General features: G+C 34.0%; 1 long non-coding RNA gene across 5 annotated transcripts in view; it reads right to left on the bottom strand.

Moving 5' to 3' along the window:
- Positions 1-1,483: 1,483 nt before the first annotated feature.
- The window catches only part of LOC123789238 (uncharacterized), a 685,069-nt gene continuing 661,675 nt past the window's right edge, over positions 1,484-24,877 (bottom strand). For 2 of the 5 annotated variants that reach the window (XR_015723983.1, XR_015723989.1), the window contains one exon: positions 15,327-20,064. This is a non-coding gene — a long non-coding RNA (uncharacterized LOC123789238). Of the gene's footprint in view, positions 1,623-2,678; positions 2,755-15,326; positions 20,065-22,153; positions 23,617-24,877 lie in introns of those variants that run through there. The other 3 variants (XR_015723984.1, XR_015723985.1, XR_015723986.1) reach the window with 3 other exon arrangements.

Here is a 24,877-nt window from a genome sequence, read left to right as displayed (position 1 = left end):
TGAGTCATAAAAGGAGTCTCAAATAATTCAACAGGGCTCATATCATACAAAATATGATTTTTGAACACAGTGGAATTAAATTAGATAATGACAGAAAGACCTCTACAAAATATCCAAATATTTGGAAACTGAATAAACCACTTCAAGGAATGCCTGCATGGCTCAGTTGGTTAAGCATCGCCTTTGGCTCAGGTCATGATTCCAGGTTCCCCATCAGGCTCCCTGCTCAGCGGGGAGCCTGCTTCTCCCTCTGCTTGCCACTCCTCCCAGCAAGTGCTCTCTCTCTCCCTCTCTCTCTCTCTGACAAATAAATAAATAAGATGTTAAAATAAATAAATAAATAAATAAACAAATAAACAAACCACTTCTAAGTAACTACTAGGTAAAAGAAGAAATTAAATGGTAATTAAGATATCATTTGTTTTTAATGAAATTAAAAATACGACATGTAAATATATGTGCAATTCTGTGAAAGAAGTAATTAGAGATGAAATTAAAACAAAATGCTTATATTAAAAATGAAAAGTTTCAAATCACTGACTTCCATTTCCATCTTTAAAAACTGTAAATAGAAGGGCAAATTAAACACAAAGAAAGAAGAATGAAATAAACAAAAAATATCAGTATGGAAATCAACGAAATTAAAAAAAACAGAAAAACAGAGAAAATCAATAAATTCAAGAGTTAGTTTTATAATGGATCTATCTAATTGTTAAACTTTAGCAAGAGTGATAAGAAACAATAGTAGAAAAGACCCAAAATATCTGTAACAACTATGGGAAAGGTAACTGATTATAGGTTTTAAAGGTACAATAATATTATGATCTACTTTATGCAACAATCTGGCAATTTCAATGAAATGAAGAAATTGCTTGAAAGATAAAAACTGGCAGATTTTGCTCAAGAGGAATTAAAATATTAAATAATCAATATTTATTTTAAAAGTTGAATTTGTATTTTAAACCTTTCACAAAATACAAAAACAAGACACAAAACAAAGCAAAAAGGCAGTTCAAGGTCAAATGGTTTCATAGGTAAAGTCTTCCAAACGTTTAAAAAAATAATACCAAGGCATACAAAGGGAAAAACCAGTCCAGAATTCATTCTTTGAGGTCAGTAAAGTTCTGCTATCAAAGACATCTCAAGTAAAGAAATGTAAAGAACAACATCCCTCATGAATTTCAGGGCAAAAATTCTAAATAAAAGTTTACCAAATAGGGGCACTTAGGTGGCTCAGTGGGTTAAGTGTCTGCCTTTTGGCTCAGGTGATGATCCCATGGTCCTGGGATTGAGCCCCACATTGGGCTCCCTGCTCTGCAGGGAGCCTGCTTTTGCCTCTGCCCGCTGCTCCCCTTGCTTGTGCATGCTCTCTCTCTCTGACAAATAAATAAATAAAAGTCTTAAAAAAAAAAAAAAAAGCTTACCAAATTGAATTCTACAATATGTAAATATAGTAATACTTCATTTCTGTGTGGAGTTCATTTTAGGAATTCAAGATTCTCTTAACATTTGAAAATGAATTTGTGAAATTGACTATATAACAAACTAAAAGAAAAGCCATATGATCATCTCATTTGACATAGGAAGAATTCATGCAGCAGCATTCAGTATCCAGTTCTGATCTAAAAAAGAACAAAACAAAACACCTCTTAGCAAATAGGAGAGTTTGTTTTCTTTATTATGTATAACAATTTCTTACTATTTGATATCATGTGGGAACAGTAGATACTGAGATAATTTATATTTATGCCTGGAAATGAGCCTGCTTCTTCTTTTGTCAGAATGTTAGTTTGAAGCATTGAGACATCTGGTGAGGAGTTGAGCTGAGTTTGGGTTTTATTGTTACTTTTGTTACCTTCAGTGCACAAAAGTATTCAAATTGTTCAGATGACTCCTGTGCTTAAAGTGGGAGCTAAGCTACCAGAGGGTTTTTCCTCAATGTTTCTGCTCCAGCCTCAGCTTTCAGCCGTCCTAGCACAACTGCAACACGGAGGGGCTCTCCCTAGAAAGTAGGACCCTTGCTCCTTCCCCAGGAAGGACTTGTGCTGACTGCTTGCTAGACTGTTGGACAGGTGACAGAAGTTGTCTCTGGTCCAGGATCAGTCTTAGTGAGGCCCCATATGCCTGGGCTTCATACATGGGGCTTTCTCAGGATTCCTATGCCTCCTCCTCATGAAAGCACATCTCTACATACTAGCCGTAGTGCATCTTGTGTGGGAGAGATTTGTCTTTATGGTGCTGAGGACTCTGAAGCTATTGATATGGGAAGGACACCGAGGAAAACTCTTTGCTGACATTTCCGCAGAGAAAGTTTGTTTCCCTTCCCACAGGAAAATGGGTATCTATCTGTGCCCTGAGAGTGATAGAACTTGCCATTCTTCCCCACACATCTTATGGCTTTTATTTAGTGTAAGAGAAGGAGCCAAGCAGGAGAGATGGCGCTTCCTGGCTTTTGGATAGTGGTGGACTTCCTCTATGCCTGTGCCACCCGTGCAAGGCTTTCTCCTGTCTCCTAGACATTCGCAAGCTTTCTTATGAGAATTCAGTGGAGGTCCATGGAAAATAGCCTCCACAGGAGTGAAAATTCCTTTGGGTCTGAGGCACCCCAAATTTGTTATATGTTGAGCTAGCCCACATCTGTCCTTCAACAATGTGATAACATTCTAATTTCCTCTTACCTGCTGGAGCTACATATTCTTTCCATGTATTCCTTCTTCCACTTGGACTTCTCTGTTCTGGGATTTAACCTCTGCTCTTCGATGGAATAAAAAAAAATTATGAATTTGTAGTTTATACAGTTTATTCTCCTGTTGTTCGAGTGGAAGTGATGCTCTTTTCCAGCTTTATATAAACTAGGTGAAAGTGGAATCCCATCATTTTATTTGTTTCTTTAAATATATCAACAAATGTACTCTTAATTTAGTATATGTTAATTCTACGGGTCTCTTTCTACAGGTAGTTTCTTTTATTTTCCCCCAGATCATTTTTATTTATGGTAGTTTTATTTCTTAAGGCTCTATTTTTTTAATTGTAAGTTAATTTGAAACAGATTCTGTGGGACTATTTAAATGTGTTTTTGCATTTTAATTACATTTTTTCTAAGATAATTTGAATTGCTTCTAACAGGTATCTTTTAAATTAATAAAGTATTGATTAAAGGAATATTAATTAACTGTTTTTCTTATTGGCAAATCACAACCTAAAAATCAGCCAGGATTAATATCTAAACTGTGACTTGTGGGGCACCTGGGTAGCATAGTTGGTTGAGTGCCAGCCTCCTGATTTTGGCTCGGGTCATGATCTCAGGGTTGTTGGATTGAGCCCCGCATAGGGCTCTGCGCCGGGTCGGCTTGGGATTCTCTCTCTCCCTCTCCTTCTGCCCCAACCCATGCTCGCTTGCTTACTCTCTCTCTCTCTCTCAAAAAAAAAAACCCAAATAAATCTTTAAAAATTTTAAAAAATAAACTGCAACTTGGATTTTTTTCTTGACATGAAAAAAAAAAAAAAAACCACCCATCCAAACCTAAACCAAACTTTCATCTTGTGTTTTAGCTACACCTTCAAATGTCAAACTTGAGGATGTTGGGGAAAAGATCAGAGGAATGCTGTGATTAGTGAGTGAGTCCCCTCCTTAGGCAAGGTATAAAAATATTATATAAACGTAACTTATTCCATAATAAAAATGATTGACAGTTAAGCTAAATATCTAGACCTTAAGACAAGACATTTAAGAAACTCTCTGATGAAATTAGTGAATATAACCAAGGAAGAAAACATTAAATGGCATCATCAGGTTACCTTTGCGTGATTTACTTTAGTGTGGTGGTAGACATCTGCTGTAAGTTGCCTATTATTCCTTGGAGCTTTTTTTTTTTTTTTCTTTTCCCCCAAATTCTCAGTTTATAATTAATGAAGAACACTTTCTACTCCTTATTCAGTCATGCATTCATTGGCTACAATTGGGCTTGTCTACTTTTTAATGCATACATATATACAGATGCATTTTCGTTCTCAGCTGCTTTGATTCTTGCCATTTTATATAGATGCTAGACTATTCCAGTAATTATTTTAAACCGAAAAGAGAAAAAGAACCTGCTACTTCTTGTTAATGATGTTCTTAGTAAACTGAAAAATGAACTAGTAGTAGGAGTGTTTATATGGCTATTTCACACCTCTTTTACTGTAATGCTTGGTTTGTTCTTAGATGAATACTACCATTTGGAATCATTTCAAAACATAATTAAGAACTTTGATGATGGTTGATCTAGTGTTCTAAACTATTCCTGAATGTCTCGTTTCCTGAGTTAGAATACAGTAATGGAAGAATAGAGCACATGTATATTGAAAAACAGCAGTTGAAAATAAGCACAAAACAAAGAAAAATAACTAATCTTTAATTAATGAAAATAAGTTGAATTCACATACCAAAAATTGTGTATTAATACGACCCAGAAATATAATTACATTGACTAGCCTACAACCTTAATGTTATGAAATTTTTGAGTGAGCAGTGTGGTGGACAGATTCTGTATCTAGCGATATGGCAGGGAATTTAACGGCATGATTAGACAAACAAACTGATTAATGGGATCCAATGGAGGAGGTTTTATTTTTAAAAAATTTTCTCAGATTAAAAACAGTTCCAAAAGGCAGAAGCAAGAAAAGCAAGCTAAGGTTTTGGTATTTAGGGATAGTGTGGTGCCATCTGCTTAAAGTAATATACTCTACCTAATTCAGATATATTCCCTGTACATACCGTATTTTTAATATGACCAAAAGCATTAAACCACAAACACTAAACTAATGACAATGTTTGGGGCAGCATAGGTACTTTCTTTTACCTGGATGTAACCCGAAAATCATTTGTCAGACCACATTTCTTGATTTGGGGTTTGGGAAGTACAGTTATCATAACCATATAAATTACATGCATTTTCTCTGTTTAAATAAGACAATAAAAATCACTTAACACCAAAATAATTCTGAATATAGTTTGAGCATCATTTTAATTGTACTAAAAAGTCTTTTGAGGTCACAGCATCCTTCTGAGGAAAACAGCTATTATAATATAGATGCACAATAGGGCTGGCCAGTGGATAGAAAATTCTAATTGATAGAATAGCAAGTAAACAAGGTGAAACTTTTTTTAAGTGTTTTTAACCATTATCTGATACATTTAATGGTTGGAGGGTTAAACGGTGCACATCAAATCTAATTCATGTTTATTCAGGAAATAGAAAATTGTTTCTTCAGCACAAACCAGTACAATTCTCAGTTTTAGAATAAAGAAGAAGCAACTTATGGAAATTATTCCAGTGGATCCAGTGTATTTATGGAACTTAGTGGAGTGTGAACAAAAAGTAATTTTGTCTGCTCTCACATTTATTCTCTCTGAACACGTTCTGTGGGCTTGTTCTTTCCTACTCCTGGATAAAATCTTGGGTAGATCCCATAGCTTTCTTTATAACTTACAGGTATTAACAAGTGCTCTCACTTTTCAGGTATTAAAAAGTCCAGTCTCATCTAAGATCTACTTCTTCTTGTCATTCAAAATTTCTCTACGCTCTTCACCCCTCTTTACTCCCAACCCCACCATGTCTGCAGTCGGATTCCACCTCAGGCCTGAAGATTGCAGTGGGAGCTGGGAGGTGGAGATCAGTTTGCTCCCTTTTTCCAGCTACGCACATCCTTCACCTGTAGCCATTGCAGTTCCTTCAGGACTGAGTCTAAGGAGAAGGACAAGGGAGGGTTAACTTTGAAAGTCAAACCGTACATGGGTGAGGAGACCGTGAAGCAGTGTCAGTAACTTCCTCGACAGAATGTCCGGTTACTGGCTTTTTCACTCCCAAGGTGCTCCTCCCTCCTATGCTGCCCCCAACCCCTCTTCTTTCCTTCGTTTTTAGAAATCACCTATACTGTATCAGGATAGCCCATCTGCAGGTTCCTAGTTTCAGATGAAGCCTTGTCCAAGTATGGTTTATCACCACCCTGTCAGTTCCTTGCTAGTGGGGATCCACCTTCATTTAAAATCACTTTGTTCAGATGCACCACTATCCTTTAATACACTATTTTCCAAATTAGAAAGAGACACAAGTTATCCAAACGGACAGTGCTCTGCTGGGGTAACAGTTACAGGCTGGATTTCAACCCCAACTTGAACCTCTGTGGAGGTCACCAACTGTAGCACCAGAAACCATGGCCATGATTCTACCTTTCCAAGGTGTTTAGAATGATCTGTACTAATATGTACTGTAAGGCGTCAGCTTTATATCTACTGATTTTAGGATAGACTACTGGCTCCACAGTTTTATAGCGCATTCCTTAATGTATATACAAAGGGGTGTTGCTCATGTATTTTAGTATTTTAGCTAAATACTAAAATTACAAAAAGTGTTTTACTGCTCTTGGTATCTTGACATTTGAAAGGCATGATATATTATTTTCCAGCCAATCAAAGAGAAATTTATGGAATGCCAACTCTAAGCATCATCCAAAACTAGGCACTAGAGGAATATCGCGTTAGAAGTTTGACCAAGGTTACACAGCAGAGAGGGAAAGCTTCAAAATAGTTCACTGAAATATACATTGTGTGCTGAAATCACAAAAAGAAAAAAATATTTGTAATCTTTATCAGAAACCCTAAATTTAATATGCCTGCATGAGAAAATCATCTTTATAATCAAAGGCAAGGTGTATTTTCCTGTTCTCCTAATCATTTTATATCATTTTTAATGTGCAGAGTTCCAACTAAATGTGCATTAAGTAGCACACTTTAATTAAGTACTTCAATATGCATTCACAAAAGCATGTGCTTGAAGATGCTAGCACATATGAAAGCTCATTCAGTAGAAACTAACTTTATTTTTAGAATAAAGTACTAATTGAATTCTGTGATGTAGCCAGTAACATGATTATCAGAGTGTGTGGTATTTGCAAATAAAGTGCTTTATTATCTATAACATTGCGAGAGATCACCTCAAAGACTTAAATCTTCTTCCATCAAAGTGCTTTCTTTATAATGGCTAATGGAGAATAGATATGCTCTAAAGCTTTTGATATAAATATCTTGAATGACATTCTCCCTTCTAGCTTTCTCTTTGTACCTAGGTTGTAAGTTACTGCTGAATTACAGTTGATCAGACCATGCTTGAAGTCACGTTTGGTTTTTTTTATCAGGTGAGAATTGGGAGTGATTGGATAAAAGCCTCTACTAGTTCCTGTTTGCCATAGTTGAAGAAGTAAACCATAAATTGGATCAGATGAAAAAACTATTGTTTATGGAGGCAGGGAATGAGGAGGTAAATTTATGACATGCGCACATATGTTACATTCGATTGCAAAACATTTATATAGGTTCAATATTATCAGGCACTTGCTTTGTTGAACTATTTTTTTATTGTTGTTCTCTGAAGTAACAGAAACAAGAAACTCAAATTCAACTCAGATTATGTTAAACTAAACAGAAACTTCAAAGGATGTTATTCTCAATCTCTCTCAATCTCCATCACTGGATTTTCTCATTCTCTTTGCTGGCTTTATCTGTCCTCCCTATTGGGGTAAGAAGGACACTGAGGACTCTAAAGATTATCTGCTCCTTGGACTTATTGATCCAAGAGAAAACATGATTCTCTTTCACCCAATATCCAGATTAAACCAAGGTTCTTGGAAAGTTTCATGTCCACATCTTTAGCTAGAGAATCAGCATCCCCACAGACACATGGAATTAGATGGTGGTTCTTTTGCCTATGAATGGAGGTTTTCTTATCAGAAAAAACAGAAAATAGAGTTGAGCAAACACTAAAAGAAAACAATCAGCAATAGCAAAACAAAAACAAAAAACAAAGGTATACTCTACAAAATCATTTCCCTTCACATACTTCTGAAAGGGGTAAAAGAAAAAAAAATTACCTACACTCCCCAAAAAACATATAAGTCAAAGGGTAGAGAAATAAAGGGAAAAGACAACATGTGGTTGTACCTACAATTTTTCATAGACTTGTCATCCTACAAATGGTTTTGAAAATAAGCCCTTAAAGCCACAGAGTTAGAAAGAGATATATATGTCTGAGATTCTGAAGAGAGACAGAAATGACTAAAAGAGGTTGTAGTACCAATTTCACCACAAAAATTCTCGTAGAATATCAGGAGACTAATCCAAATGCAATGGTAAGGGGATTAAGTCTTCTATTCAAAATCACATATTTGTATTTGTTTTGAAATCTAATATCAAACAATATTGTGCAGTCTAGTTTTGTCTCCCTGAAAATGGTTGCTGTATGTACAATTGCATTTCTTTTAAGACAAACATTGAAAGATGACAATATTAGAAGTTTACCCATCAGTCAGATTATGTGAAATAATAGAAAATGCCAGAAAGTGTCATAGAGAACACTCATATTTACTAATTTTCACGTTCCATATATCAGAGCACATTTAGAAGTACTTACTTAGGATTGGAAATCCCAAACTCTGAACTTTTTTGACAAAAACAAGGCTTCTTACTTATTTCTCACATTTCATGATTTTTTTTGTGTGATGAAAGGGCAAAGTTGGAGAATTTCAAATAGAAATTAACCTAATTGCAAAATAGATATGAAACTTGCAAAGCTTGGAATAATTTTCCCTACAGGGAAACAACTTTCTAGCATCCACTCATAAATCAAGAACTGCAGTGTTAACTACATTAAATTCATTTTATAGTCTAGTTTTCAAGAAATTGTGTGCTTGGAATGTATTTGGTAATAATATATCTTCTAACCTGAAATGACATTTAAAGACAAAATTTTTAATATTAAATCTGAGACTACTTCCAACTTTTGCAGAGCTTCCTTAGTATAAAAACCCAATATATTTTGATTGAATTTGTTTTATAGTCAGCTTATCTTTCCTTCTTTTTATTAACAAATGTTGCCAATTTTCAAATATTCCATACTTATTATATCTAACAAAACCATAACACATGAGCTGTCACATCAAATCTTATTCTATGTATACAAAAATAGACTGTGAATTACTTTTTTCTGTGCTATATAGTTAAAAGATCAGTTAGTCTTGCTTTTCCATATCAGAATAATCTTTGAAATACAATTCCAATAAGCCATTGCTACCAACTTCTTCAGTCTTAAAATTCCTTTCTATAAGAATAACCAGTCTCTTCCCTCTTCCTTTTGATTAAATGCACAGCTATAACTCCTTTAACCAGTTTTACTTTTTGAAGATTAATATAGACTCATCCAGTTGACAAATGTAAATATTTATTTGGAATGCAAATTTAATAACGAAATAATCTCTCATAATCATTGCCATCAAGTTACTTTCATTGAATGATCTGTGGAGTGGACTAAAGTTGTTCTTGCCTTTCTTGTTTTCTTTGATGATGACGATGTTTCTTTTTTAAAATGTGCCTTTCATGTGCAGATTCTTGAATCTTACAACTGTATCTTCTTAATGTGAGGACCATTATATCTATTACAAGGTCTGAATTATAGAGGGAGTTCAATACTTGCTCAAGAGAACTTATTAACAATTTTGAGAAGTACTTCATTTAGGTAGCAACCATGTACATACCCTAGATTTGTATCACCAGACTTTTGTTTTATCTTACTTTAACAGATTGCATTTAGAAGCTAATTCCCATTATTATTTTTCATGTCTTAAGTGATTTCTTAAAGTGTAAATATATGAAAACTACACATTTCCAGAAATAGGAGTTTCCTTGTACTGGAATGCAGAAATTTGTTTTCTGGTGTTGTTGAAAATATTTAGATGTTTGTTTCTAACTTCTTAAGAGAAATTGCATCAAAAATCAACTGTAAATCAAATTTAATAACCCGTGTATCACCTCTTAATAAAGTATACTACCATGAAACACACAATGATTGAATAAATATATATTTAAAATTTAAAAATATTGGATAATAATCTCACAGAGCAGATAGTGGGGTTATGAGAAAATTCCCTGAGGAGCACGTGGGTGGCTCAGTTGGTTAAGCGTCAGACTCTTGATTTCAGCTCAGGTCATGATCTCAGGGTCTTGAGATTGAGCCCCATGTAGGACTCCATGCTGGGTGTGGGACCTGCTTAAGATTCTCTCTTTCCATCTCCCTTTCCACATCCCGCCCCAAAAAAGATTCCCTGAGATCCAGTAGTGAATGATCTTACTCACATGGTGGGGTAAGTGGGTAGGATAAGGACGCACATTACTATCTCTTAAGGAGACTGAGCAGCAATTCTACTGAGGTAGAATTAAATCAAGCTGCCAGAATAGTGCTTTGGTTGCTTCTCAGTCTTCTCAGGGTAGAAGGAGGAAGACCTATTATCATGACAGTAGTCAACAAGCCCTACATTCCCATTGAAAGGCAGTATGGCTGTGCCGACTGAGTCAAGTGCTGTTTAATAACCAAGTAAATGGTATCAGCAACAAAGACCTCTATAATATAGAAAATTGGGTGAATCAAAAACATTGGAAATTCATTTGCTTGAAGCCAGTAATGTGATGCTGGAATCCAAAGTAAATTTACAAAAGTAAATTTACAAAAGTAAATTTAAAGCCTTGCTTACTAGTACAACTGATCTCTCTTTTCACACATATGCTTGCCTTTGTTTTGTTTTTGGTTGTTTGTTTATTTTCAGATCCCACATTAAATATAAACTCTATAAAAAATAAAAACATAAAAATATTGGATAAATGTGTTAATCCTTGAAAAATAGGGAAGGATTCAGATTTATTCCTGTGCTGTAGCTCCTTTTTATATATTATCTCATAGATTACAGTACATAAAAATACAAGCTTCTGTTTTACAGTTTAGATGTACCTTACACTTACCTTGCTTCCACTTACTTGAAATCTGGATTTGAATTGTCATCTTTCCAATTGTAAAAAAAAAAAATATATATATATATATATATATATATTTTTTTTTTTTTTTTTTACCACATAATACTGTTTCCATTTCACTATCACCTGAACTGAGGTTGGGGTGAGGAGACTCAAAATTTATTGTGTTAAGATAATGTAAATGTTGATTTATTAGAAATGCAAAAGTAATAATAGGTAATAAAAGTTACAATAATTATTTTTGAACAAATTAGAAAATTGTTGCTAAGGGGATCATAACTCTTTCCCCTACTTTTTCCTTCACTTACATAGATGTTTTAAATGAGAATACTCACACAGAATTTGTAAGGCATTTGAAATGGAAAAAAAAAAGAAAGGCCGGCTAATATTTACTTCTTTTAAGCAAGTTGCTGAATTATTTTTTGTTACAGTTCCTATAAATAGTGTACCACACATATTTTCATGTGGAGAATGATTTTTTAGAACAAAAATTCCTCCTCTATAGAACAAAGTTATTTTTAGTTATAATCATACAATGAAATGAAACATAATGGGCAGAAAAGAAACACAATGAAACTTCTTATATTTTACCTTATAATCATGTCAATAAAAATAAAATAAATATTACTGTACAAAAAAGGAAAATGAATAGATTAATAATTTTAATAACATAATTCTATTTTTCCCCTCAAAAGGAAAATTATACTTAAATTTTGGTCTGCCTCATTATGAGTAGTAACATTCATCATATAACATTTCTGCCAAATTTTGTCAAGGACTTTGTCAAATTGGAAACCTTTTGCATATTGCTTTCAATAATCATTTTAACCAGATTTGTCAACTGTCTTAATTCATACTTAATTGGGAATATTTTTATAAACTTGAATTTCAAAAATTGTTTTTGTGATGCAACAGATATACAAATAGTTACAAAAGCCTGAAATATAAGGATAATTTTGAAAAATAATTTCTCAACAAATTCCAGGAAATTTAACGCAAACATTTCAAATGGTCTAGATAATGATGGATTTGAAGCAATTCAAGTTCTAGTTCCACACAACCACTAGGCTATCATTGTTTATTCCAAATCTAATGTCTAAATGTAAGAATATGGAGTATGACAGAGGCCTGAAAACAGAAAATCTGCCCCCCCAAAAGGATCAAGCATTTTTGAAACATTATCAACTTCCCCTGAGTGTGATAGTTGACATATCACTAGGATTTCTTCAAATTAACTTCCTCATAGGATGTCATGTTTCCTCAATATATGTAATAAAATATGCGAAAGCTTAAAATATGAAGCTTAAAAATATACTATTAAAATTCAACTATAACTCAGCAGCCATTTAGAGGCTATAAAAACAAAAGAATGTTTCAAGGAGGAATACTGTACCTCTGATTGTTTAGAATCATGTAAATAGTAAAAAGCAAATTGACATTTAGTTAGTTTTATTGTTTTTCAGATCTCAAGAGACCACTTCCCATAGCACAGTAATGTGTTTCAGACACATTACTGGATCTTAGGGAATTCATAGTGTGATGGAGTTTGATGTCACTCTAACACTCAAGAAGGAAGAAAAATTAGAATTCAGTAAGAACTTCAAGGAGTATGATTAAGGAAACTCAAACAAATGTTTTTAACTTTTGTATTAGAGACTAAGAATTTACAAAATATGTAAGAAAGGTTTAAATACATGAAAATACTTTTTGGTATAAAAATCAATTACACATAGTAGTACAACTTTTTTTTACCACTTCCTTTCACAATTTCAAGCCGATTTAGATGGCTAATGATAAAAATTGAATTCACTTTTAAAACTTAAGTTTACTCTGAATGACTGCCATTTCCCCCTCAATAGATGCCATTAGCTGCCATTATTTATCTAAAACTAAGATCCAAGACTACTCATGTAGTTGGAATTCCTTGACACAATGCAATCTGGACCATTTAAAGTTGGTTTTGAAAATGTAAGCAAAGTGAAACATCCTTTGAGTGCAAAGGTTGCTAAATTAATTCCAAATACTTTCTATAAGTCAGATAGATTAGAGGAACCTTGTCCCTGAGAAGCAGCTGATACAGACTTAGTTTATTTCATTCTGAGTCAGGGAACATGCCCTTTATAGGCACTATTATCAATGAATTTGAAATGACTCCAAAGTTCAAATATCAGTGAAGCATCACATCGTATGTTCAAATCAGATGACCGTTTGGCTAGGCAAATGCCATTTATATTTCAGAAGACATCCATGTTATAATCAAAAATGAATTAGCAGACATGGAAACTTCAAGCACCATTTGTCATCTGGAACTCATGTGCATTAATATGCCTCATATCTGTGACTCTGAGAAAAGCTAAGTCAACTCCAAAATTACCATAACATTCAAAACTAAATAGTAATGCATTTTAAAGTGAATGTATTGGAAATTGAATGCCAACTGAAAATAAATGATGATACCATTTAAAATTACATTACAAAAGGCTTTTTCCTTGTCCTTTACCCTATTGTCATCCTCAGTTAGCATAGCTGTCGCATTTCCACTACTCATATCCTATAACAAAAATGGTTTAGAATATAAAATGCAACAAAACACACACCTAATTCTACTTAAGTGAACACTTGATAAATAAACTTGGCATCTTAAGAAGGAAAAATTCAATGTTATTCTATTAGTTGACTTGAAACTTCTACACAGGACTCCTTTGGTAACCTATCTGGGTTTTATTTTTTATCATTATTACTTCCAATGTACATATGTATCATAAGAGATGTAGTACTGCATAATAGAAAGGACATAGACTCTAATCATAATTTCAAACTAAACTGAGATTCTGTTTGAGCTAACAGCACCGATCTGATTCTGAAAAAGATGTTAAGCCTCTCTCAATGTTTGTTTCATTATCCTAAGATATGGATAACCCTAATTAAGTTCATAATGTTATTATGAAGATTAAATTAGATATATAAAATCTAAGCATAGATTACATGGAAATGTGACAGCTATGCTAACTGAAGATGACAATAGGGTAAAGGACAAGGAAAAATCTAAGTATATTTGCACTTCAATAAAAAGAGGCAGAAGAAAACTAGCCCTTAATGTTTTAAAATGTTTAATATACCAAGAGGGAAAATACATTTTATGGTAAAAATGAAGTTATGAAGTATTTATTTTTTATCCTTTTTAATAAGCCTGAAAAAAATGAACACATAAAACTGAATTATGTTTTGTCTAAAAGAAATACAAATCAAACAAAAGACAGCTTTGATGTGTTTTGCCAATAGATTATTCTCTCTTTGTATATAGATGTGCGTATATGTACTATTACACAGAAAACAGTACAAGAATATATGATTCATTCTAATTATGCTAGGAGGAAAACTGTAAAAATAAAAACATAAAATCCTGAACATCAAATACCATTAGCTAAAACTAATTTACAGAATTCCACAATTTTTTATGAACTAAAGGATAATACTGAAACTTCCAAAGACAGTAACCCTTTTCCCATCTCAAAACATTTTATTATCGCTCTTTGGTCGTGGTGCGGTATTATAGTTACTTAATATGTATACATATAAAATTATATATGCTATTAATAGAATATACAATTATTTCTATTTAATACATATATTTACATCTATTATAATTAACACATTTAATGTATTTAATGCATACCTATGGAAATGCATATAATGTAGTTGCATTATGGGTTCCTTGAGGGCAATAATCATATCGTGCTTCATTTTATTTCCCCTCTAAAGTAAGCATACTTCCTGAAATAGTGCACATACTCAACCTCTGTTTATTGCATGGTGTGAAATTTTCCAAATTAATTAATTCTAGGCTATAAGAGATGAGTCTTAAATCGCTACCATTTAGAGAACACTTTCTCTGTGTCAGGCACTGTACTAGGTATTTTTACATATATGATTTTCCATTCTCAAGCAACCTGTCATCAGAGCATCAATATGCCCTGTTTATGTAACAATAGCTACAATTATATTTTTAAGATTGTGTTAGGATTTTATATATCTAATTTAATCCTCACAATGACATTATGAACTTAATTAGGGTTATCCATATTTTAGGATAATGAAACAAGCATTCAGAGAGGTTTAACATCTTTCTGAGGATCAGATCGGTGCTGTTAGCTCAAACAGAATCCCAGCTAAGCAAACAGAATCCCAGTTTAGTTTGAAATTATGATTATAGTCTGTGTTCCTTCTATTATACAGTGCTACATCTCTCATGATTATGTGGCTAGTACACAATGCAGAGTAAGGTGCCGTTTGTACCCAGAATGAGATTTACACTGATTTACATATATGCATGTGCATGTGCGTGTGTGGGCAGTGAATGAGATTAACCACTTCTTAAAGTAAAGTAAGAGATTATCAGTAAATGCATGACTGAGGAACTGGCGATACGCAAGTCCAGTCAAAATGTGTAGGTTGTAGTTTCAGTGTACAGGTACCTAAAATGGAAGACTTAAAAAAAAAAAAAAACTGTATAGTATACCACATTTCGAGAAAGGCAAAAACCAAACCAAAACACAAGTGATATGCCCAAAATATAAAAATTGAAAGTCTCAAGTTATAAAAATATGTATAAAGGAAAAGTAACCCTGACTGGTTATCTTAAATATCTGGTTATAGTGTAAGCCAGTTTCAAAAGTACAGTTTCAAAAGTCTAAACTCTGCCACTACTTGGTGAACTTGGCTGGTTATTGAACATGTAGGAGACTCGAATTCCTCATCTCTAAAATGCAGAGAATAATACACACCTTACATGGCTGTTCTGAAAATTAAATGTGATTGTTCAAAACACTAAAGCTTTATGTTGTTTTGAAAGAGAAGAATAATGGAAAGGAATTTCTCTTCAACTTCCCACTGGAAAGAAAAATATCAATCTGCAAAAAATGAAAGTTTTTGACTCTCAGAACTTTTGACATCATTACCGTGAAATCATTGCGTGACTGTATAAAAATAGCAAAATTTTCACCAAGATAGAAAAAAAATAATTTTCTCAAATTAGCAGTAGTGGAGTTTATTTATTTTTTTAATCTAAATGAGTTTCTCTGTTCTATGTGGGGGTATGATTATGGAGATGTTAGCGAGCATTTGGTGGTAGTCATTTTACAATATATAAGTGTATCAAATCAACAGGTTATGCATTTCAACTTATGCAATGTTATATGTTAATACTTCTCAATAAAGCTGGAAAAATGTTTTTAAAAAAATTACTAGAGTTTTAATGAGGTAGGTGCAAACTTTCCAGAATTTCTATTGATTACTATCAGTGTAGGTTGTTCAAAATATAGCATTTGTGAATATAATGGCATTATAAATTTGGAAAGGACTAATTTCAAAGGTTGTATTACATTGATAAAAATGAAAATTTAATGAATGGGTTTTCGTTAAGTTCACATTATCATTTGACAAAAATGTAGCTGATAATGTCACATATTTTCATGAATTCTAGCAACTTGAACAAAGTAATTTTTAAACAGTTGTATCTATTGCAAACATTGCAAACATTAATCATTCATTTATTAATTTAGTCAATATTTGTGACCTGTATATTATATTTTTATGTATACATGCACATATATACACACACAAATACTTATAGCTACTTATAACCATAATGCATTTCAAATCCCATAATAGCCTGTATTCATATCATACTTGTATAACCTCCAACTAGTTTTTTAAAGATTTTTAACTCAAACATTACTACAGACAATTTGATTTTTCAGTTTGTTACATGGATCCATATCTCAGATGATAAGGATGTTTGGAGTCTTTTAAAAGTTTTGAATAAAGGAACAGATACTGTCCAAGTATGATGTCATGTCGTTGCACTTGTATTTTAAGGAGTAAAATTATGTGTGTACGAACACAGCAAAAAAATTTGAGATGAGTTCATTTTTTTTCAATCAATGATGCCACTCACATATAGCAACAGTATTTGTTTCAGGTCGCTTTTTTTTTTTTTTTTACACAATTAGTGACGTTATTATTTATGATCAGACATTTTACACTTCAGAGTGCATGACATGTCTGAGAGTAATAGGGTTCCCGCTTTGAGGGGATTCTAATTCATCATCCCTTAATTGCCTGCTTGGAGCAAAGTCAAACCAATTCCCTTCTTGCCTGACCAAAGTAGCATTCCTTTTGGCCTTGAACACCTGACTCTCACTTCTCTTTATAACAAAACTCATGTCAGTTTGAAAGCACCGACCAAAAAAGATGGTGAGGGTATAAAATATGTTGAAAGGATTCATATTCGAGTCTTTGTTACTACCCTGTTTTCAGGCATATGAAATAAGACTTCATAGTATCCTCAGACATCTTAAAGTATTGCCTACAGTACTCAGATTAGAATTGATTTGGGCCTAGAATCACATTAACTAATGAAATGTAGAATTAGAACTTAGAAAAAGAATTTTAAAAAAAGATTTTATTTATTCATTTGACAGAGAGAGAGAGAGCACAAGGAGGGGGAGCAGCAGAGGGAGAGGGAGAAGCAGACTCCCCGCTGAGCAGGGAGCTCGATACAGGGCTCGATCCAAGGACCCTGGGATCATGACCTGACCCAAAGACAGGTGGTTGACTGAGCCATCCACAGGCACCCCTAAAAAGATTTTTTCTATGATGAAATTTCATAAGTTCCCACTCTGTCATCATTGTCGGTATTGATCCAATATCTTTAATTTTTATGCCTCAAAAGAAGATACAACTTTTTTATTTGTTTGCTTTTTGCTTATGGGGTGACTAAAAGGGTGTTTTGGTAGTTTTGAAACAGTTCAGTTTTTACCAAAAACCTTAAATTGAAGAGAGCTTGAGGAATAAAATATTTTTTTCTAGACAAGTATAAAAGAAGTTCAACTAATTGTTTCCACATCCATCTTCAGCAAAGTTGATGTTCTTGTAACATTTTCCTTCTGTTCTCTCTGCTCAGTTTCTTTCCCCTTCCTGACTATATTCCTGCTGAGGAAGCAAGGATCTTCATCAAATCTCCAAGGTTCACAGATGCCCCCAAACTTATAATATGTCAGTTAGGTCAGTATTTCTAAGGTTAGAAGGACCTCTCCCCTCAGTGCTCCAAATATGCTTTGGCAAAACATCTCTAGTTTTTAAATTCTATATCTCAAGACTCTTTTCTCCACTTTTTGCCTCATTGGAAGGCGTAAATTAAGCTTACTCTGATTATACTATTTTGGATACCACATCTGGATTATTACATTACACAAGGAATAAGCCATGCACAAAGATAATTCATTTATTAATGATTGATAAACTATTATATATTTCTAATGTTGTTTTATACAGGATGGCCACCTGATGTCCCTGAAATCATATGACACAGATAATCACTTGACATGTCTGTATAGACCTGCTTACTTACTCTGAGTTTCAGTCCCCAAGATTTGGCATATTGTTTCTCCAATATTAAATGGCAATATAACAACGAATGTGGACAAGTGAGCATTTAAAAAGCCAGGGAGCCTGTACCAAAATGCCAGATTGACTGCTCATGGGGTCTTGCTGCATTCACTGACCCTCTTCACTAGAACAAGGATGGTTCATTAAAACAGAGGTCAGCAAACCAAACAACAGCCTCTGGGCCAAAAATGAGTTGGGACCTATTTTTGTATAACCCATGAGAAGAATAATTTCTGTACTTAGAAAGGGGAATAAAAGAGAAAAAAAGATACATAGATTTTTGGTGGCTAGAAAGACTAAAATATTTACTTTCTGGCTTTTTTTTTTTTTTTCAGAAGAAGTTTGCCTACTTTTGTCTTAAAAAAAAAAAATGACAGTTTCCCAAACTGAATACAATGGAAGGAATACCATCATCATACCAGAACACATTAGCTCTTTAACGACACAGAAGACATTAAGCAGGAAAAATCTTCCTTCTTTTGTTACAAAAACCAACAAGAACTAACCTAATATTACAAACAAACAAACAAACATGCACAAAAACTACTGACAGAAGCATATTATCTTTTTTGATACTTAATTATAAAATACATTGATTAGAATGTCTTCCTGATACTCATGGATTAAAAAAACCACTGGGGCTGAACATTCTTTATGTTCACCAGAGCTTACTTCATGCCAAATGAATATGGATGAATCGTATGTTTATTACCCCTAAATAAATCAATGCATGTTTTAAATATGCTTGCAAAGTTTGCCTAATGATAAATCTTTTGCTAGTAGGAACAATTCTATTGATATACCGTGTGAATTTATATTTTAATATACAGATAGGTTATCCGTAGTAAGAGAATGTCAGGATAATTTTGGTAGTAGCCTTGTGAAACAGGTGCAAATTGCAAATTTCAGTTAATCAGTAAGATTGACAGTCATGTTTAAATAAAATAAACTTCAGAGATTAATTAGAATACTGCATTGATACAGTAGTCCAGTAGTTCCTAACTATTAAAAAAGTGGTATCCATTTAAATATAAAATAATGTTTCCAACTCATGACTAATAGAACATATATCATGTTGTTATTTTGGAGTTGTTCATGACCTACCGACTCTTGGAAGGGTGATGCAGAAAACACATCTGTAACAGATGGTTAGTGGTACTGGTCCACAGACAAGACCCAAGACCATTGGATCTCATTATTTGGGCCTTTTTAGCAGCATCCTCTGTCACATGCCTATTGGTATAAACCTCAATAATTGAGTGCCAGTGGTGTTCCAGGAAAGTCCGCATTGCTTCACATACCACAATCTTAGTTCATCATCAGAACAACTCTATAATCTAAGTATTCATGAAAGAGGTTATGTAGATCAGGAGTCGACATATCTTGTTTCTGTAAAAGTTCAGATTTTCTACTTGTGGACCATACTACCTTTATCACAACTACTCAGGTCAATTGCGTGTAAGCTAATGGTTATTGCTGAGTTACAATGAAACTTTATTTACAAAGACAAGCAGCAGGCTGGATTTGGCCTCAAGGCTGTACCATGCCAAATCCGGATATGGATCATAGAGCTGGGTCTGACTAATTCCAAACTTTATAACTGTAGATACAGAGAAACCATTTAAGTTGGATACTCTTATTTTCTTAGTTATCAAATGAAAGTAAATTACCTCTGTAAAATCCCCCACATACACATGTAATTTTTAATTCATGAAATTACATTCACTCCGTTTGTTCCTCACTTCAGCAGAATGCATTAGTACCATCCATTTGGGAATCTGAGAGAAAAGAAAAGATATAAAGATTCTGAGCATCAGTTGGAACAAAAGAATAATGAACTTTTAAAAAAAATGTCTTCCTTTATGGGAAAAGAGGTACCGTTATGTTCATTGTTGACAGAGAAAGGGAATTGGCCAAAGAGATTTGTAGAAATAAAAGATGGCTTAACAGGAAGTGCTGTGTGAAGGGAAAGTCAATCCAGTAATACTGTTGACAAAGGTTAACCACAAAAGAAACCTCACATCTGTGTTCAATATGAGGGCAATTAGAAGGGAAACCACAATACGTCTCTTACCCTAAGGATATGATCAGATTTAATTGACAAGATGTGCTTTAAATAGGAAACTTCTACTCATAAGAACTTTTTTGTAGTAACAGGTCTTATTACATGACTAATAGTCTCAGCAGGCAGCAAGGACCCCCATGCAAAACTTAGCCTACACTCTGAAGTGAATATTGAATGCTGCAAGTCATATGCTCTGTCTTTCTTGCCTTCCTCACAAACGGTAGCTCCTAAAGAAAGCAAGGATAAAATTAAAGACCTTGTCACTCTTTTCATCTTTTTTTTTTTTTTTGAAAGAGAGAAGACATATCTTAAAGACACACTGTGACTGGTCAACTTACTTATTTTGCTTTCCCCAGCAGATATTCACAACTCATATTAAAAATGCATTTGGGGCGCCTCGGTGGCTCAGTCAGTTAAGCGGCAGACTCTTAAGATTTTGGCTCAGTTGTGATCTCAGGCTCCTGGGATCAGGGAGCCCCACCTTGGGCTCCACACTCAGTGGGGAGTCTGTTTTATCCCTCTGCTCTAACCCCTGTCCACATGCTCTCTCTCTCTTTCTCTCTCTCTCTCTTTCTCTCTCTCTCTCTCTTTCTCTCAAATAAATAAAATCTTTTTTAAAAATGCATTTGATAATATAAAATTAGGTGGTAAATGATCTTAGTCTTTATTCTAATTCAATTCTTTATGTCAGTTTTATTTAGCATTGTTTTCTCTGAAACTACATCCCACTTATATTCGTATTTCTTTGTGTGTTTATGGGAAGCATTGTACCGAGGTGATTAAAAACTCTATTGATACCAAATCTATAATTTCCTAGTTGTGCAATCTTGAATAAACAATAATTCCTTTTACGAAAAATGGGAATAGTTGGGCTACTTGCTTTAGAGAGAGAATGGTGGCGACTACTGAATTAAATAGATAATTACTAAAGAAGTTCATATCGTGTCTCTATCACCTCATGCTTGGTGACAGCAATTGTTGTCTAACTGATTTTGATGTCACTCTTGCTTCTCATTCAGTCTACTATCTGAGCAGCAACAAAACTAATCTTTTACATGTAGATCAAAGTATGACATTCCTCTGCTCAACACAAAAGCTCAAGTGACTTGAGATCATATTTAAAATAAAATCCAAGAAATTTTATTCATGACCCTACTACTTCTCCAAATGTTTGCCACTGAACCCCTTGCTCATTCTGCTAAAGCCACAGTAGTTTTCTTGTTCTGCTTGAAGTACAACAAGCTTTTGTCCACGCTATGACATTTGTTCTTCCCTTACTCATTCATCTGATCATCTCTACTCCTTCCAAGTCTCTGCTCAAATGTCACTTATGGAGCCTAATATCCTGCCCAGAATAACTCAACTCCTGTGCATGTTTTGGTTACTCTCACTTCTCTTCAGGGTCCCCTCAATTATGTCCTGTTGGTCTTCCTTCCTACCACTTCCAGTCTCAATGAATTTCTTTGAATTATCTTTTCTTTTCAAGTTTTCACTTAAATTCCTGCAAGCTAACAACCAGTGTACTATGTTTCAGGTATAGAATTTAATGATTCTTCACTTACATACAACATCCAGTGCTCAACACAACAAGTGCCCTCCTTAATACTCATCATCCATCGAGCCCATCCCCCTGCTCACCTCACCTCCAGCAACCCTCAGTTTGTTCTTTATAGTTAAAAGTAATTTTTATGCTTAGGCTCCTTTTTTTTTCTCCCTATGTTCATCTATTTTGTTTCTTAAATTCCACATATGAGTGAAATTGCATGGTATTTGTCTTTCTCTGACTGAGTTACTTCACTTACCCGAATACATTTGAGCTCCATCCATGTCATTGCAAATCGCGAGATTTCATTCTTTTTTATGGCTAATATTCCATTGCATCTTCTTTATCCATTCATCAGTTGATAGACATTTAGGCTGTTTCCATAATTTAGCTATTGTTAATGATGCTATAAACATTGGGTGCATGTATCCCTTCAAATCAGTATTTTGTGTCCTTTGGGTAAATACCTGGTAGTGCAATTGCTGGGTCATAGAGTATCTATTTTTAGCTTTTTGAGGAATCTCCATACTGTTTTCCAGAATGGCTGCACCAATTTGTATTCCCACCAACAGTGTAAAAGCGTTCCTCTTTCCCACATCCTTGCCAACACCTGTTGTTTCCAGTGTTGTTAATTTTGGCCATTTTGACAAGTGTGAGGTGATATCTCATTGCAGTTTTGATTTGATTTCCCTGAGAATGAGTGATATTAAGAATCATTTCATGTGTCTGCTAGCCATCTGTATGTCTTCTTTGGAAAAAATGTTCATGTCTTCTGCACATTTTTTAACTGGATTATTTATTTTTTTGGGTGTTGAGTTTGACAAGTTCTTTACAGATTTTGGATACCCTTTATCAGATATGTCACCTGCAAATATCTTCTCCTGTTCTAAAGGTTGCCTTTTAGTTTTGTGGATTGTTTCCTCCCCTGTACAGAAGCTTTTTATCTTGATCAAGTTACAATAGTTTATTTTTGTTTTTGTTTCCCTTGCCTCAGGAGACATATCTAGTAAGAAGTTTCTACAGCCCATGTCAAAGAGGTTACTGCCTGTGTTCTCTTCTAGGATTTTGATGGTTTCCTGTCTCACATTTAGGTCTTGTATCCATTTTGAATTTATTTATGTGTATGGTGTAAGAAAGTGGTCGAGTTTCATTCTTCTCATGTTGTTGTCAGGTTTTCCCAACACCATTTATTGAAGAGACTGTTAGGTTTTTTTTCCCCCATTGGATCTTCTTTCCTGCTTTGTTGAAGATTAACTGACCATATAGTTGGGGGTTCATTTCTGGGTTTTCTGTTCTGTTCCATTGATTTATGTGTCTGTTTTTGTGCCAGTATAACATACTGTTTTGATCACTACAGCTTTGTCATGTAACTTGAAGTCTGGAATTGTGATGTCTCCAGCTTTGTTTTTCTTTTTCAAGATTGGTTTGGCTATTCGGGGTGTTTTGTGGTCTACACAAATTTTAGATTGTTTGTTTTAGCTCTGTGAAAAATACTGTTGGTATTTTGATAGGGATTGCATTAAATGTATTGATTGCTTTGGGTAGGATAGACATGTTTACAATATTTGTTCTTTCAATCCATGGGCATGGAATGTTTTTCCATTTCTATGTGTCATCTTCAATTTCTTTCATGAGTGTTTCATAGTTTTCAGAGTACAGATCTTTTACCTCACTGGTTAGGTTTATTCCCAAGTATCTTATGGTTTTTAGACCTAAAGATACCTGCAGATTGAAAGTGAGGGAATAAAGAAATATGTATCATGCAAATGGATATTAAAAGAAGGCTGGAGTAGCAATACTTGTATCAGACAAACTAGACTTTAAACCAAAGACCATTATTTATCCTCCCAGCTTGGGAGCACTTAAATATATAAAACAGTTAAAAACAAACACAAAGGAACTCATTGATAGTAATACAATAACAGTAGGTGATTTTAACGCCCCACTTACATAAATAGAAAGATCATCTAAGCAGAAAATCAACAAGCAAATAATGGCTTTTAATGACACACTGGACCAGATGAATACACTGAATACAGACATATTCAGAACATTTCATCCTAAAGCAGTAGAGTACACATTCTTTTCAAGTGCATATGGGACACTTTCCAGAGTAAGTCATGAATCAAGCCTCAACATACTAGGTCATGAATCAAGCCTCAGCAAGTACAAAAAGATTGAGATCATATAATGCATATTTTCTGACCATAATGCCACGAGGGCTTGAAGTCAACCACAAGAAAAAAATTTGGAAAGACCACAAATACATGGAAGTTAAAAAACATGCTACTAAAGAATGAATGGGTCAACCAGGAAATTCAAGAATAAGGAAAAAATATACATGGAAACAAATGAGAGTGAAAACATGATGGTCCAAAACCTTTTTGATGCAGCAAAACTGGTCATAAGAGGGAAATATATAGCATTACAGGCCTACCTCAAGAAGCAAGAAAAATCTCAAATAAACAACTTAACCTTATACCTAAAGGAGCTAGAAAAAGAACAATAAATGAAGCCTACAACCAGCAGAGGAAGGAAATAATAAAGATTAGACCAGAAATAAATGATACAGAAACAAAAAACAAAAAAATCAGTAGAACAGATCAATGAAACCAGGAGCTGGTTCTTTGAAAGAATTAATAAAATTGACAAATCCCTAGCCAGACTTATCAAAAAGAAAAGAGAAAGGACCCAAATAAATAAAATCCCAAGTGAGAGAAGAGAAATAACAGTCAATACCACAGAAATACAAACAATTATAAGAGAATATTATGAAAAATTATACACCTACAATTTGGACAATCTGGAAGAAATGGATACACTCCTTGAAACTTATAAACTACCAAAACTGAAACAGGAAGAAATAGAAAACATGAATAGACTGATAACCAGCAAAGAAATTGAATTACTAATCAAAAATTTCCCCAAAAACAAAAGTCCAGTACCAGATGGCCTCACAGGGGATTTCTACCAAACATTTAAA

This window comes from Ursus americanus, chromosome 3, assembly GCF_024610735.1.
Source record: "Ursus americanus isolate L20-20 chromosome 3, mUrsAme1.1.p, whole genome shotgun sequence".
Taxonomy (NCBI): domain Eukaryota; kingdom Metazoa; phylum Chordata; class Mammalia; order Carnivora; family Ursidae; genus Ursus; species Ursus americanus.
The sequence above is the reverse complement of the archived record's forward strand: the minus strand, read 5'-3'. Positions and strand labels throughout refer to the sequence as shown.